Source organism: Scyliorhinus torazame, chromosome 18, assembly GCF_047496885.1.
Source record: "Scyliorhinus torazame isolate Kashiwa2021f chromosome 18, sScyTor2.1, whole genome shotgun sequence".
Lineage (NCBI taxonomy): Eukaryota > Metazoa > Chordata > Chondrichthyes > Carcharhiniformes > Scyliorhinidae > Scyliorhinus > Scyliorhinus torazame.
Window position 1 is genome coordinate 9,627,221 of NC_092724.1, and position 16,884 is coordinate 9,644,104.

At 49.1% G+C, this 16,884-nt stretch overlaps 1 long non-coding RNA gene across 1 annotated transcript in view; it reads right to left on the bottom strand.

Moving 5' to 3' along the window:
- Positions 1-5,976: 5,976 nt before the first annotated feature.
- Positions 5,977-16,884, bottom strand: part of LOC140394930 (uncharacterized) — a 279,350-nt gene continuing 268,442 nt past the window's right edge. Inside the window, exon 4 of the long non-coding RNA XR_011936074.1 lies at positions 5,977-6,505. This is a non-coding gene — a long non-coding RNA (uncharacterized lncRNA). The remainder of the gene's footprint in view (positions 6,506-16,884) is intronic.

Sequence of the window (16,884 nt, forward strand, 5' to 3'; positions counted from 1 at the left end):
GTGAAGCTTGTTAGGAATGAGGGTGCTCCCAGATGACCTGATTGAAGTTTTAAAAAGACACAGTAAGAAGTCTTCCAACACCAGGTTAAAGTCCAACAGGTTTGTTTGGAATCACTAGCTTTCGGAGAACTGCTCCTTCCTCAGGTGAGTGATTTGAAACAAGCCTGCTGGACTTTAACCTGGTGTTGTAAGACTTCTTACTGTATGTGGTAGTCACCACTGTTGTATTATATTGTATATATGGGTATTACGGTAAGGCCCCTGTACTACAGGTACGGGGGTAGATCCCTGCCTTCTGGCTCCGCCCAGGAAGCGGAGTATAAATGTGTGTGCTCTCCGAACAGCAGCCATTTCGTAAGCTGCTGTAGGAGGCCACACATCTGTGTAATAAAGCCTCGATTACATCCTACTCTTGTCTCGTCGTAATTGATAGTGCATCACTGTACCCACCCCGGTCCAAGGCTGCCATCGACACCTTTTAAAAAGACTTAAGTGATCCATACAAAACTATTAATAATTCAAAAATTAGAACTAAGAGGAGCCAGATGAAACCTTTTTCGACACTGAGTAATAGGGCTGTGCAATAGGGTGTCTGGGAAAACTAATGAAGAGACAGTGTAAAAGAGCTCGCGAGATCAGTTACTGGCCAGGAAATTCCTCAGAGTTTCTCCAGCTCTCCCCGCATTGCTTTACTGTGAGCCAGGAACCCCGTTTATTTGCAATCATCAGGGTTCCCTCTGCACTCCCAGTGATATGGGAGAAGCTTCAAGTGATTTGCCAGCCAATGAGATGCATCTTTGCGTGGAGAAGGAACTCAGGCAGAGTGTTGCTACGGTGAGTGGGCGGATTGGTAATCTTGACAGCTGTTAGCTTTCTGGAGGCCTAATGGCCTTTCATATTTATAGGATCCTATTCCTTCTGCCTGATTGCCACATTTGATACTATTTCTGGCATCCCGTACCTAACGTCCAGACCATAGTTCCCAGGAAGCTGTAGACCACAGGGAAACGTGGATGACGCAATGAAGTAAAACCCTTTCTTGGTATGAATTTTGAAGCAAAGGGGACTAAATAAAATAGTTCTCGTAAAATAAGACTCACAACCTGAAAGGGGATAAATATATTTGCCGGTGTCTGTCAGAGCTCTGGAAATCATGGTGCAGGGAATGAAAAGAAATCAATTTTGGTGCAGCTGCTCATGGTCTTCCAAGATTAAAGAATATTATCGAGCTTTGCCTTACATCAAACCATAATGTGCTTGACCTGCAAAGGTTCAACACCGATGCCAGCAAGATTGGAGAATAGTTCTGTTATCCCTTACCCAGAGACATATACAAATATTTTTTAATACTATTTCAACGGCGCAAATCAGTTGGGCATCGCGCCGCCCCAAAGGTGCGAAATGCTCCGCATCTTTGGGGGTCGAGCCCCAACCTTAAGGGGCTAGGCCGGCGGTGGACGAATTTCTGCCCCGCCAACTGGCGCGGAAATGACATCTCCGGGCGGCGCATGCGCGGGAGCGTCAGCGGCCGGTGACGGCATTCCCGCGAATGCGCAGTAGAGAGAGTCTCTTCCGCCTCCGCCATGGTGGAGACCGTGGCGAAGGCGGAAGGGAAAGTGTGCCCCCACGGCACAGGCCCGCCCGCGGATCGGTGGGCCCCGATCGCGGGCCAGGCCACCGTGGGGGCACCCCCTGGGGCCAGATCGCCCCACGCCCCCCCCAGGACCCCGGAGCCCGCCCGCGCTGCCGGTAAGGTAGGTGGTTTAATCTACGCCGGCGGGACAGGCATTTTAGCGGCGGGACTTCGGCCCATCCGGGCTGGAGAATCGCAGGGGGTGGCCCGCCAACTGGCGTGGCTCGATTCCCGCCCCCGCCGAATATCCGGTGGTGGAGAATTCGGCAACTGGCGGGGGTGGGATTCACCCAGCCCCCGCCGATTCTCTGACCCGGCGGGTGGTCGGAGAATCTCGCCCCATATTTGCCAATGTAACCTGCTATTTCAACTTTTCCTGAACATAGGAATTCGTAACTGGGGGGGCATTAAATTCCTGAGATCGCCTGCTGGTGCCCGCAATGGTAGATCAGGCAACTGGTTGGCGATTGGTATGAAGCTGATTCCCCTCCTGCTATTGGGATGCGGAAGAAAGTCAGACTGGATCTTCCCTCCATGCCTGATTCTCTGTGACACCGGCAGGAAAACACGTCTGGAATAAAATGGTGTGCAGAAGTCGGGACTTACCTGAAGAAGGCTTGGGCCTGCATCCAACATTCGAGATGGAGGCCGCCATTGAGCCTGGACCCTGGACGCTGGAACACCGTGGCAGTGGGTGGGTAGACCATCTATCGGCTGGATCTTCCAACTTCAGTATCATCAAGGAGGTCCGTCTTCAAGCCTCAGCATGTCCCTGGAGATCCATCTTCTTTCTTGAATGGTGGGGAGGTGATATTGTGTACCTTTTAAATATGTCACCCAGATACCATCATGGGGCGGGTACAGTCAAGCCCGCCCACCATGGAATATGGCGCTCTACTTCCAGATGCATAATTCATTCAGTTGGGGCTGGAAAAAATGGCATGGTTTCCCTTTAGCCCTTGTCGATGGAAACACTCCCAGTCCCCTTCCCGGCCACAGGTCTCAGGCCAAGAGCAGAGAATTCTGCCCACTGAGTCTGCCTATGACATCGAAGAAAAAAAAAATTGGTCGTTTTAGGAAACCTCTGTAGCCACCTGGGTTGGCCAACTCCCGATGTAAAATGGAGAACAGCAAAGGCTGCAGGGAAATTCAGCCAACACAGGCAGAAACCAGCAGGTGCAAGTTTACTGTGTATTAAACTCTGCAAAAGCCCAGACAGCATCGATACAAGCAGTCAGCTGCATAATAATGTAGCAGCCGTCTACATACTGATGAGCGATCCCCGGGAACAATCGCAACATTTGGGACAAACAAAGCTAAGCCAGACTCCCCGGCGCCAGCAGGAGCCAACACAAAAGAGGTTAACGGACACCTCAAGGCCGCCCATCGATCAGGGAACCGCTCCGGTATTGGAGAAATCGAACAAAGCGATTGGAATGAAGTCCAATCACTTGGAACCAGGTACAGGTTCTGCCCCGAAAGGCGGGAAGCCCCTGGGGACTATAAAGTTAAGCCCCCAAGTTCAAATCGTTCTTCTTGACCGGGTCACTCAGCAACGCGAACAATCCTTGACCGTGACCGGTTCAACTGCCGCCGAGATCCAGTAAGTCTTAAGTCAACGCTCGCTACGAGATAGATGCTCCTAGCTACCAATCCGTACCAACTTCGAATCCCGCAGACTCAGAACCCGAACGAAAGGCCATTTGTTCCCCTGACCTGGTGGGCCAGTCCGAAGCTAAGTATAGGCCTGCTAGTCGTAGAAGTAGCTTAGACGTAGAATTTATGCATGAGTAGCGATTACTGTGTATAATAAATGTGCTTTGATTTGAATCTTACTAATCGGTGTATTGAGTTATTGATCATTACTTGAACTTGAACCTTGTGGCGGTATCATAAAGATACCTGGCGACTTGAGAGCAAAGGTTATAAAACAGAGCCAATTGAACCAACCAAAAGTTAGCAACACCTCACGCCTTGTTATCTCTGAGGAGCCACGGATGGCTCCCTGTGGATTGGAAATCCGAACTTGAAAGAGATTTATACTAAGGCCATCTGTATTTAATAACTCAGTCTGCCCAGAAGGAGGTGCATCAACTGTTAAGACAAAGGCTCCGCAACCTTCCTTTTAATTCCTAATGACTGAGACATTCAACAGTCTTTGAAATCCAGATGATGGATACACATCCACCAAAGATGGTGGAGAGTAGGGAGACATGTGACATGGGCATCTGCCTTGCGCAGCAAGTAACATTGCCTTGCCTTCCACATTGTCAGACTACATTGTCTGTCTGCTGTTTACAATCTCACAGCCTCAAGGAGCTCTGGCCCAGGTTGGGCCCATCGACACTGCTTCTGTTGGGAGCTCTGTGCGTCTCCAGCACGTTCCATTCACCAGGGACGCATCATGGGGGACCTGTTGTGATTCATGACGGAATGTCCTCACACCAAGGTAAATGAACAGACCAAAATGGGGGGAACAATTAGGCGTGAACGCCAGAGGTGCATATGCAAGCAGATGTAAACGAGGATCCCAACACCTCAAGCTGGGATCTCCATTATGTCATTAGCGAGGGGCTGGGACAATCGAGCAAGGAGGCCCTGCTGGCATAAATGCCATTTAGGGTCTCCCACTCAATTCTCCACCCCCTTCACTGTTCCCATCCCCGAAAACAGGGTGTACGAGAATCCCAACAATTTGAAATTTATAAGACTGAGGGAAGACTACTAAACCACAGGGGTGATAAAACTGACCAATAGGTATCTTTTATGGTAAAAAAAACTTCGATTTAAACACAGAATTAAACATATTAACAACAAAGAAAGAGCTTTACAATTAACAGTTTAAACAGTTCTTAAATAAAAGAAGGAAACACTTTAACTTACTATCTACATCAGCCACTGTTTATTCCGATTGAGCAACCCAATACAGTTCAACTGCCACTTATAAATAAAGTTAACAGTCAAGATTTCGTGTTTCTCTCTACAGACCTTCGGAGAGAGACCCTGGCTGGGATTCTCCGACCATGCGCCGGGTCGGAGAATCCCCGGGGGGGGCGCGAGAATCGCGCCACGCCGCCCCGATGCTGGCTCGCTGATTTTTGGGTACCTGCAGGATTGCCGCTGCGCTGGTCGGGGGCCGTTGAAAGCAACCCCCTCCCCCCAGCAATTATCCGGGCCTCGACAGGCCAAATGCCCGCCGGGTTCGGCCGAGTACCGCCGGCATGGGTTACTCAGGTCCCACACGGCGGAACCTGGAAGGTGTGTCTGCGGGGGCCGTCCTGGAGGGAGGGCGGGGGATCTGACTCCGGGGCGGGCCGCCACGGTGGCCTGGTCCATGATCGGGGCCTACCGATCGGCGGGCGGGCTGGTTCCGTGGGGCTATGTTCGTCCATGTCAGACCCCTGTAGGGCTCCGCCATACTGCCTGGGGCCGGCGCGGAGATGGGAACCCACGCGCATGCGTGGAATCACACCAGCTATGGCGTGCATACGGAAACTCGCGCCGGCCATAGCGCACATGCATGAACTCGCGCCGGCCATGCAGTGCCGGCTGGAGCTGTGGGGACCACTTCAGCGCCGACCTAGCCCCCTAGGAAGGAGATCACACCGCACAATTTAGGACCGTTGACGCCGGAGTATTTCACGGCACTTTTCACGCCGGCGTCAGAACTTGGCCGTGGGATTGGAAAATCCCGGCCCCTTTAAGGAAAAACCTGAACATCCTTCTGCTTATCAGACACTTTTGGTCAATTTAAAATCCTATGGCAAAACCTGCAAAACTACAGACAGACCTGGCTCCTCCCATGAATTACATCCTCTGTATCCCAAGCATAAGGCATTCTCCAGTCCCCTCCCACTAAAATGTCCCACAACCTGCTTAGCTAGGACTAAACACAATTCCTCAGAAATTATCCCAGGGAACCACCTAAACATAAACAATATTCCACTAGCCATCTGAAACAAGTAAAGATTGAAAAAGTTTCCCCCAGCGCTATTTGTTTTAGCTGTCACTGTCCTTGCAAAGTCTGATTTTATTTTTAAATTTGTGTTTATCAATATTATATTTCTGCCTTGTTTACTTTATTTATAATTATCTCATAATTCAATGTTATGTTTTGATGTTCAATAGAACTTTGTAGAAGGTTGTAAAGTTTAATGGAAAACATTTATTAACAAAAATAATGTTATAAATGCAAAGCTTTGGTACCATGTTAAGGCTTAACTTAACATTTAACATTAGCAACTGCTATATGACATTTAGTTTAATAACTACCTCAACTTTTCCAAATTTCTTGCAATAAAATAGTTACACTTTAACACAACGATCAATAAAATATATTGTTTTATTTGTTGTCTTTCTGTAAATAGGGGAGGGAGGGAGAGGAGAGGAGAAAATGGGAAGGTCCAATGTCCAAAAGCAGTAGGTGCCTGGCGAACTTGAACAGCTCTTGTGTCACCTGGACCCTGGGCTTGCGCACCTGCACCAGAGTTATGTCAGCATCAGGCTCCATATTGCCCTCCTTCAGCTCCTCCACCTCTGCTGGCAAGTCATCTTCCGGGTGAATGCTCAGTCCATGCTGAATGGCAAAGTTGTACGATGCATAACACACTACAACTGCCGCGAGTTTCATCTTCACTGTTAAGACAGTGTGGCAGTCAGAATTGGGCTGTAGGTTTTCCTTCAACATTTCACAAAGGTGTCCCATTTCTTCTTTCCTGATGCGCAATCTCCTGGTTCACATCTCCTCTGACATAATTTCATATGATGTCCTTTGTTTGTTCACTCTCAGGGGTGGGAAATTGATTTGCTTCCTCATCAAGCAGAGATTTAGCCTGACTCCAGATTTTGAATCTGCACTGGATTCTGCAATACCTATCAGAGAGATAGTTCATATTAGCTTACAGGAGGCTTACATACATCAAGGCATTAACCTTTGCTAAACCATTTGAAGTAATCACTGAAGTGTTTAAGGATCAACATTATATCAAGGAGACTCTTAATCAACACATCTTTAAATACATTGCAAAATGCAAACGTACTTCATCTCTGCATCAGCTGGGAGGAAAGGCATACTACCATCAACGTCCTTGAAGGATCCAAGAGCAGCATGATTGAGACCATGATCATCCGAAACCAACTCCACTGGGCCGGCCAGCGGATGTCAGAGTCCCGACTGCCAAAGCAAATCTTCTTCGCCCAATTCAAGGAATGTCCGGAGAAGAGGAGGACAAAGGAAGCGCTTCAAAGACATCCTGAAGGGCTACCTCAAGAAATTCAGCATTGACATTAACGCCTGGGAGACCCTTGGTCAGAAGACACCTACTTGGAAGAACTTCCTGATTGAAGGGACACAATTCTTCAAGGATACCCAATGGCAAGAGGAGGCCCAGAAAAGGGGTCTGAGAAAGGAATGCCCATGATCTGGAATCGAAGGACCCATCCCACCTCCCAGAACCACCTGCCAAGAGTGTGGTCAAGGATTCAGCCATGCAAGGATCCACAGAACCCATGCGCAGTAACATGGGGTTTATTAGGCGGACAATCATACCCGTTAATGAGTGATCGCCAAAGATTACAGGCACTCCCTACCCACTCTATCCATTATAGTTCCTTTAATGGAGTGAACATACTCATGACAAACCAAAGTTTAAAGAAAATCTTTCTATCATTTAGGGATTGCAAACTCACTTTATATATTGAAATACTTTTTAATTGAAATAACAGCCTCACAACAAACCAAAGTTTAAAAAAAAATCTTTCTTTCCCAATATGTGCATTTTAAACATATTTATAAGCGCTATTATTAAACATTAACCCACCAATCTCTGATGTCGCCTGCCTCTGCTCAATGATTCTGGATGGAACTGAATGTGCTTAAACAAGTGTGAAAACTTACCTAACATCGGGGCAAGCTTCCATTTAGTCAGTCCAACGCAGCGCTTCCATGAAAGCACTTTTTAAAAAAATTGGTCGGGAGTTTAAATGTGGCACTTTGTGCGTGCATGTCCACGCGTCGGGATTTCTGCATAGGCCTGATGTGCACCTGCGGTGTACGATCTCCGTATGCCAGAAGATCGTACGGAGGTTACGGCCCAATATGTATCCATGCACTGGAATTTCAATGCCGTAACAGCGTGTTTTGTGTTAGACTATTGGTGCATTTGAACAGTTCTTTCACATGATAATAATTAAGGTACTAGAAATTTCACCAATGAAACTGTTAAGTTGTTTAGACTAGTTTTCAAAATCATTTTGCTTTTTTTAATCAATTTACTCACAGATGGGGGAGTCATGGTGGCTCAGTGGTTAGCACTGCTGCCTCACGGCGCCGAGGACCCAGGTTCAATCCCGGCCCCCGGTTGCTGTTCCTGTGCAGTTTGCACATTCTCACCTTGTCTGCGTGGGTCTCATCCCCAAAACCCAAAAAGGTGTGCAGGGTAGGTGGATTAACCACGCTAAATTGCCCCTTAATTGGAAAAAAATAGTTCAGCACCCTAAATTTTAAAAAAGTTACTGACAGATGAAGGAGTTTATAAAAATGTTTACTTTTGGTAATAGTCCCCTTTTCAGCTGTCTTACTAAAACTACACCAAGTTGTCACTTTGAAATACATCAAGGAAAACGGAAAGAAGAAAAATAATGTCCTGTAACATTGCCCAATTGTGTTAGTTCATTGTAGAAACTGTGTTCGTGATTATACAAATATATAGATAGGGGCTGGGATTCTCCCTTCTGGGGACTAAGTCTCCACACCGGCGGGAGAACTGGCACCAACCACTCCGGCGTCAACAGCTGCCGAAAATGAGGAATTCTCCACACTTTCGAGGGCTAGGTGGACGCCGGAGGGGTTGCCGCCGTTCCAGCCAGCGCTGATGGGACGGCGCGAGTTCGCGCATGCGCTGAAGGGCCACTGTGATCTCGCTCATGCGCGGAACCGCCGGCGTGGATCCGCGCATGCGCAGACCGGCCGTCATATTTTGGCGCATGCATGGGAGGTTCTCTTCTCCACGCCGGCCATGGCGGAGCCCTACAGGGGCGCCGCGGAAGGAAGCAGCGCCCCCACGGAACAGGCCCGCCCGCAGATCGGTGGGCCCTTAACGTGGGCCAGGCCACCGTGCCCCCCCCCCCCCCCCCCCCCCCCCCCCCCCCGGGGTCGGATCCCCTCCGAGGACTGCCCGGGTCGACTTACCTGCCAGGTCCCACCGGAAAGTGAATTGAGTGATTCACGCCGGCGGGACTGGCCAAAAACAGGCGGGCGCTCGGCCCATCAGGGCCCGGAGAAGTACCGGGGCAGCCGATTGGCGTGGCGTGAACCCGCCCCCGCCCGAAAAATGGCGCCGGAGAATATGGCAGCCGGCGGTGGGGAGGCGGAGCGGGATTCGGCGGGTCGGAAAATCCCGCCCAGGGAGTTTTCCTTCTTTTCTCAAGTACATCGGGTATATTCCCGAATAGACTTTTTTTGTGGTGGGGAAGTCAACACTCCTGGGGATATGGGCGGCACGCTAGCACAGTGGTTAGCACTGTTGTTTCTTTTCAGTTGTTTGGAGCAGTCAAACTTGGTTGAATTTCTTCTGTCGGTCCCCACGTCGTCTCCACTTCTTGCTTGCCCACCAGCTAACAGACTTCTCTGTTCTCTTTGCTCTCCTTGCTCTGTGCTTCTAATCCGTGCTTCTGTTGCATGCTTCTTTTCTGAGTCCAATATTTTAAAAGCGACCTTTACAATTTTGGCTGGCTCCTCCCACCGATCTGTTGAATTTGATGAGATTCCCTCGGCTGATGGGGTGAGGAATGGTTCAGAATGGCCTTCATAATTGTTTCCCTGGTTGGGGCCCGAACCTGTTACAATCTGTAGACTTCCTGGTGCCACCAATGTGCTCCCAAATTGTTTTCCAGTTTCGAGCCAGGGCTAACAGGTCCATTTTGCATAACTATCAGGCTAGTTTTGCCCGTGACTCATTGCCCCTTTGTCATCATCCAGATGGGTTTGAGCAGGCTGTGTATTTCTGTGTCTGTCTGCAGCTATTTTGATCCCATGTGGGTTTTTTTAAAACATTGAATATTTAAATTGTCCGTATTTCATTCAAAATATCCGTTTAACAGTCCAGTTCTGGTTCAATGTTCCCGTATCATATCGACGTTGGCCAAAGATGGATTTACCTCAATTTACAGTGCTAATCTAAACTTTCAAGGAATCAGGGGCGGGATTCTCCACTCCCGCGCCGGTTGGGAGAATCGCCTGGGTCGCCGAATTTTCCCGTGACGCCAATCCGACACCCTCCCGCGATTCTCCCAAGCGGCGAGAATGGCCCCGCCGAGTTCCACGCGGCGCAGGCCGGAGAATCGCCCGAGACACCCAAAATGGCGATTCTCCGGCACCCCTGCTATTCTCAGGCCTGGATGGGCCGAGTGGCCAAACCAAAATGGCTGGTTCCCTCCGGCGCCGTCCACACCTGGTCGCTGCCGGCGGGAACAGCGCGGGGACGCTGGGGGGGGGGGGGGGCGGCCTGCGGGGGGGGGGGAGGGGGGGATCCCGCACCGGGGGGGGGGGCCTCAAATGGGGTCTGGCCCGCGATCGGTGCCCACCAATCGTCTGGCCGTCCTCTCTGAAGGAGGACCTCCTTCCTTCCGCGGCCCCGCAAGATCCGTCTGACATCTTCTTGTGGGGCGGACTCGGAGAGGACGGCAACCACGCATGCGTGGGTGACGCCAGTTATGCGGCGCCGGCCGCGTCATGTATGCGGCGCCGCCTTTACATGGCGACAAGGCCTGTCGCGTGTAAATGACGCGGCCCCGCTCCTAGCCCATTATCGGGCCCTGAATCGGTCGGGATAGGGGCCGTTTTGCGCCTCGACGGCGTTCACGTCGGCATGGGCACTTCGGCGCGGGGTAAGGAGAGTCCCGCCCCTTGGGTCCTTGCTGGAAGTACAGATCAGTGAGACAGAAAGATGTTCTCAGAGAACATTATAGGGGGCATTTTGTGTAATTCCTTAACTAACGCATATGCCAATCTTCCATCGAGATGATGTGATTCAGTGCATTAACATTAATGATAAGAGGGCTAATCTTGGTGCACGTTCATAAAATTGGTCTGGGAAGTAAGCAGGTGCAACACATACCGGCCTGCGTCAACTATACATTAGTTTATTAAGAACTTGTTAACTTGCAACTTAGCTTTTTAAGGACTTATAACTCTTTAAGTATGTTTTAGTGTCTCAGTGGCTGCTCAGTGGTCGTACTCACAGCTAGAAGGTCCAGCCCAGGACTTGAACAAAAAAAAATCAAGTGAGAGAGTACATGCACTACTGGAGGTCCTTTGGTTTAATGCTGAACTAATAACATCTCAGGTGAACATTAAAAGTTCCATTGTGTTATTTTGATGAAGAACAAGAGCCCTGACCTAAACTTATCATTCAGTCAGCATCACACAAACAAATTAGATGGAATAGATGGATGAAAATAAAGAAGATAAATGCATATGTATATAGGGTGGGTACAAGTATGGTCCCATCAACCCCCGCGCCCGCCAGGACCCGGTTACTGCCCGCTGAAATTACTTTTCAGAAGACTTTCCAATGATATAGAACAAAGCTCAAAGCGCTGAAAAGGAAGCTTGCTGTGAAAATGTTATTTTATTCCAATGTGTTGCAAGGGAAGCATGTTAGAAAGAACTGTCAATGACGGATTAAGTGGCTCACTGTCAGGCAAACCCGTGACTAATGATGGAGTGAAAAACCAAGCGGCTCCCCCCACTGGCCATTGAATTTGATATTCAGTCCTAAAACCCAGCGCAGTTGCAAGGACAAGGAAATGGAAGATATTTCTGCCTGGCTTTCAATCAAAGGTCGCCAAGACCACCTTCTCGCAGAACTTCTTGTCCGCCAGGAACGCTGAATTGAACCTTCACACAGGTCTCTGGGCACGGGGCATTTCGAATCTCACATCCACATAATGTGGTGTGTGGTCCGAAATCAGAATAGCTACGTATTCCGCCCCCACAATCCTTTATTGTAATCCTTATTACTGTCACAAGTAGGCTTACATTAACACTGCAGTGAAGTTACTGCGAAAATCCCCTAGTCACCACAATCCGCCACCTGTTCGGGTACACCGAGGTAGAATTCAGAATGTCCAGTTCACCTAACAGCACGACTTTCGGGACTTGTGGGAGGAAACCGGAGCACCCGGAGGAAACCCACGCAGACACGGGGAGAACGTGCAGACTCCGCACAGACAGTGACCCAAGCCAGGAATCGAACCTGGGTCCCTGGCGCTGCGAAGCAACTGTGCTAACCACGGTGCTACCATGCTGCCCTATATGTCAGTATGTCAGCTTTGGTTTGTGCATGTAAGCCTCAGTGGGAATCGAACCCACAACCTATTCGTTCAGGTAAGGCGACCACCGACTGCGCCTCAGCTGAGGCGTAACTTCATATTCACAGCTTTCATCAACACAATTAAAAGTCCACAAGGAATTAGCTGCAAAACAAGTTCTTGCTAAAGTTCTGTAACAAAATACATTAAATAACTTCACTGAACTTGTCAACTCAGTTGGGAAAGGCACCACATTCTCGATGTGGCTCATGTTTTTACTTGCTTTTCCTAACCTGCTGAACCTTTCTCAAAGCATACAGCAATAAAATGATTAACTTATTGGGTCCGGTTATATCATTTTTATTTTAAGGTCACCGGGATTTGCACTTACATCCAACCCTAGTCTACTGACATTACAATTTACAACAACTTCCGTTTAAGTGGCACCTCCAATGTGGTAAAAATAGCCCAAGGTGCTTCACAGGAATGTTATCAAATTAAGCGCTGAGCCCCATGATGGGAAGTTAGGATAGGTGACAATATCTTGGACAAAAGCAAAATACTGCGCATGATGGAAATCTGAAATTAAAATAGAAAATGCTGGATAAACTCAGCAGGTCTGATAGCATCTGTGGAGAGAAGCAAAGTTAATGGGAGTGATTTTACGGCCACATCGCGCCTGGTGCAAATCCTGGGAAAATTCCGGGAGAGGTCTGAAACAGGATTTGCGCTTCGTGCTAAATAGTTTGCGATGTTTCCAGTCGCACCTAGCAGATGCCCCAGTGAGAGTGTGAGCTTGATTACCATTCATTTAAATTGATTTTAATGTTCAAAATCAGCTTTATAACCCCAATTCATTTTTTCCAATTAAGGGGGCAATTTAGCGTGGCCAATCCACCTACCCTGCACATCTTTGGGTTGTGGGAGACACGGGGAGAATATGCCAACTCCACACGGACAGTGACCCAGAGCCGGGATCGAACCCGGCTCCTCGGCACCATGAGGCAGCAACGCTCAAAATCAGCTCAATGCCGAATCTTCCAGGAACGTGCAATGTTCCCACCCGCTGGCACGATGTGGCGCTGGCGGGAACCATTATTGGTCTCCACAGATGGAGACCAGACATGATGACCATGCCAAGTGGCCTCGGAGGTCATTATAGCACATGGGTACCAGGGACATGGCAAGGTCCTGCCCCCTGGCATCCTGACACTGCCAGGTTGGCACTGTCAAGTTGGAATGGTCAGGTTGGCACTGCTAGGTTGGCACAGCCAGGGTGCCTGGGGGCAGTGCCAAGGGGTGGGACCTGAAGGGGGTGGTGTATTTGGGCAGCCATTGGGAGTGTCCCAAGGCCAGCGATGTATGTTCAGCAGTGAGGGGGGGAGATCAGGCCAGTGATCCATGTTTGCTGGTGGGGGTGGGGTGGGGGGAAACATGCAATCAATAGGATTGGGGGGGGGGGTCCCGAGGTTGGGGGTCCCGAAGTCCGTGAGGGGGTGGGGAGATCCTGAATTTCATTTTGAGTTCAGGGTGGCCTTGGTGACCCGATCTCTGTGAAGCCAGGCTTGCCAGAATATCTAGGTCCTCACAATGACGTCGCAAAGCAAGCTCCCCTCTGGGGAGAAACACGCCAGTCTTCCGACTGAACCTGACACTTCGCCATTTTGGGGGAAAATCCAGCGCAACGTTTCAGATCAAATGATCCTTCTGCAGAACTGAAGCGAGGTAGAAATGGACAGAATGATAAAGTTGGAAAGGGGACCATTTGTCGATGATAAATTTGTCCATATCTCCTTTGTTACGGATAATCCCTGGTCTTGTATTCTGTCCCACCTCCTCGGTCCCCCCTGTGGGTTGTCGGGCTGGATGTGCTCACAGAGATAGGGAGGGGGGAAGTTGATGGAGGGATTTGAAAACAAGGAATAAGAGTTTTAAAATCAAGGCATCGCCAGACCAGAAGTCGAGATTGGTCAGCCAGCAGGGCATTGAAGGGGACTTGATGCAAGTAAGCATTTGGAAAGCAGAGCATTGGATTGCCTGAAGTTTAGCGAGAGTGGAAGATGAGAGCAGAGCGATATAGCACTGGGGTGGTTGGCTCTGGAGGTGTGTAAAGTATGAATGAGGGGTTCAGCAGCAGAGGTTCTAAGACAGGGGCAGAAGCGTGGGGGCGGGGTGTCAACACCATACGTCTTGATGTTAGAGAGGTTTATGGTGACAGATATCTAGCACTGGCTGGGAGAAGTGGGGGTTGGAATAAATGGTCAGGTAATGGAGTTTTTGACAGAGACCAAAGACTTTGATCTTCTCAATGTTGAACAGGAGGATCAACACCACATATCACACACCTAGAAGAGGCCATTAAACAGTGATCGGAGCACAGAGCATTTGGGTATCTTTTTTTTACTTTCTGCTCCAATGACACTGAACCAGTTATAAGATCCCTGGCTGAAAATAGAGAATTATTTCAACATTTTAAAATATAGCTGGTTGGTAGTAGAACTTTAAAAAAGACAAGTGTTGTTGAAGCTTTTGGTTTTTCACCCATCATGACAATTCACAAGAATACCAATGGAAAGAGAATTTAAGGTCAATTTAAGATTATCAGTCAGGCCCACAGTGTGGCTCACTTATGTGTGCTAGAAACTACATATTTTAATACACAGGACTCTGTCCTTTGCAGCCAGAAAGAATCTGCATTGCGTCTTATTTAACTAAACGAAATAGGCAATACCATTCTCTGGTTCATTCCTCAGGGCAATGCATGGCCAATCAGAATCAATCTGCCTGGTTTGAATTGAAATAAAACTTGACAGTTAACTGTCAGTTGTCAGTTAACTGGCGCATTCTCCATGACAACGTCTCTACCAATCAGAATCCATTTGCCAACCAATCAGCACTCTCATGCACTGTAAGTTGTTGCTCCCCTTACATTTGGTATTCGTGTGAATTGTCCTGATGAGTGCAGGTTGAAAAGCTTCAACAACATGTATCTTTTTTTTCAGCATAGTGGCACAGTGGTTAGCACTGCTGCCTCACAGCACCAGGGACCCGGGTTTGATTCTGGCATCGGGTGACTAGCTGTGTGGAGTTTGCATGTTTCCCCGTGTGTGCGTGGGTTTCCTCCGGGTGCTCCGCTTTCCTCCCACAGTCTAAAGATGTGCAGGTTAGGTGGATCGGCCATGATCAATGCGCGGTGTTACAGGGATTTTACTAAAAGTCAATCGGGCTGAAGTAGGGGGCTCTTTCCAAGGGCCGGTGCAGACTCGATGGGCCGAATGGCCTCCTTCTGCACTGTAGATTCTATAATTCTATGATAGGGTGGGGGAGTAGACCTGGGCAGAGTGATCTTTCAGAGGGCCGGTACAGACTCGATGGACCGAATGGACTCCTTCTGCACTGTAGGGATTCTGCGGGAAATAGTTTTCGCACACAACTTGAGTTGTCCTTTAAGGCTGGGCTTTCCCCCAACAGGATTGGGCAGTGACTAATGGTAAAATTCCAATTGACCTTTAATAAAATCAAAAGCTGCAGTTAGGTTGCTTATTGATAGTTGTGGGGGTAAATATTGCACAGCACATCTACAATTCATTCAACATCCTCGCTAACTGCTTCCTGGAGCTACACAAAAGAAGGACATTTCCTTTCAATGGTGTGGGGCTGTTTATTTGAAGACTTGAGTGAAAATCATTACTACCTTTTACCTGCAGAATGTGTAATATTTGTCCATCGTATCTATCTCAAATAACAGAGTGAGTCAAACTGATTGCCTTTCTGATAGGGACAAATGTACTGGCTGTTTGTCTAATCTGACAGACAATGAAAACTTGTTTTATTGATACAGAAAAGAAAAGTCTGTCTCATCTACCCCCACTATTGCACGATAAAGAGATTGAAATTATCCCAATAAAAAAAAATTGCCTGGCATGGATTTTGTAACTTTGGATTTCAGCTTGCCAGCTGAATCACAGTAAGATATACACAGTTTTCATAACCCAGTGAGGTGAAGCATCATCCAGCAAAACACTCTCTTCCTGTCATGTGAGAAGGTTACACGTTTGCAGTCTTAACCATGTCAACAGATTCCCTCCTTGTCATTAGAGGGGAAGCTACCAACAAGGTTGGAGAGACATTATTTTGACAGTAAGGGATGTTTGCTGCTCTTTGCAGAAGACACCAATGTCATTGAAAGGTCCAATAATTTAGCAATGAAGCAATATTGAAGATGTATTTCGAAGATGTCTAAGATAAGAGAAAGGGCTGGATTCTCCGATAATGGGGCTATGTGCGCCGCCAGCGTAAAAACCCTGCGTTTCACTCTGGACTTTCCTTAAGAAAGTCCTGAGTGATTCTCCTACCTGCAGGGGACTGGCAGGGCCCCAGAGTGCTCCTCGCAGCTTTGGCTGTGGATACGGGGGCCCGCACTTCCGGTCGGGAGTCCGCGCATGCGCACGGCAGAGGCGTGCAGCGGCAGCCCCGTGGGACATGGTGGACTCGGACCACGGAGCGGCACCAAAAATGTAGGCACACTCCCCCACCCGGGATTGCACGTGCCCGCGGGTCCGTGACGCCCGTTCGCTCCCCTGGCCATACATGAGTGCCCCCCGGTGAACGATCCACCCGCAACGGTCCTGACGGCCGATAGGTGGTTAGAAACACACCGTCGGGAACTCGGCCAAATTTGCGTGGAGAATCGCGGGGCGGGGGGGCTCTGTCAATGGCCCCCTACCCGCGTGGCGTCGTTCGCACGCGAGAGACCCCCGAGCGATTCTCCAGGGCCTCAGAGAATCGCGGGAGCGCCGCTGGTCCACATTTCCGGTTTGACGACCATTCTCCGCTCCCGCGCCGAACGCGATTTCAGCGTGGAGGCTCGGAGAATCCAGCCCTGGTTGTTGATACTTTCTCGCCTCTGGAAATAATTGTTTGGGACATTGGTATCCAGG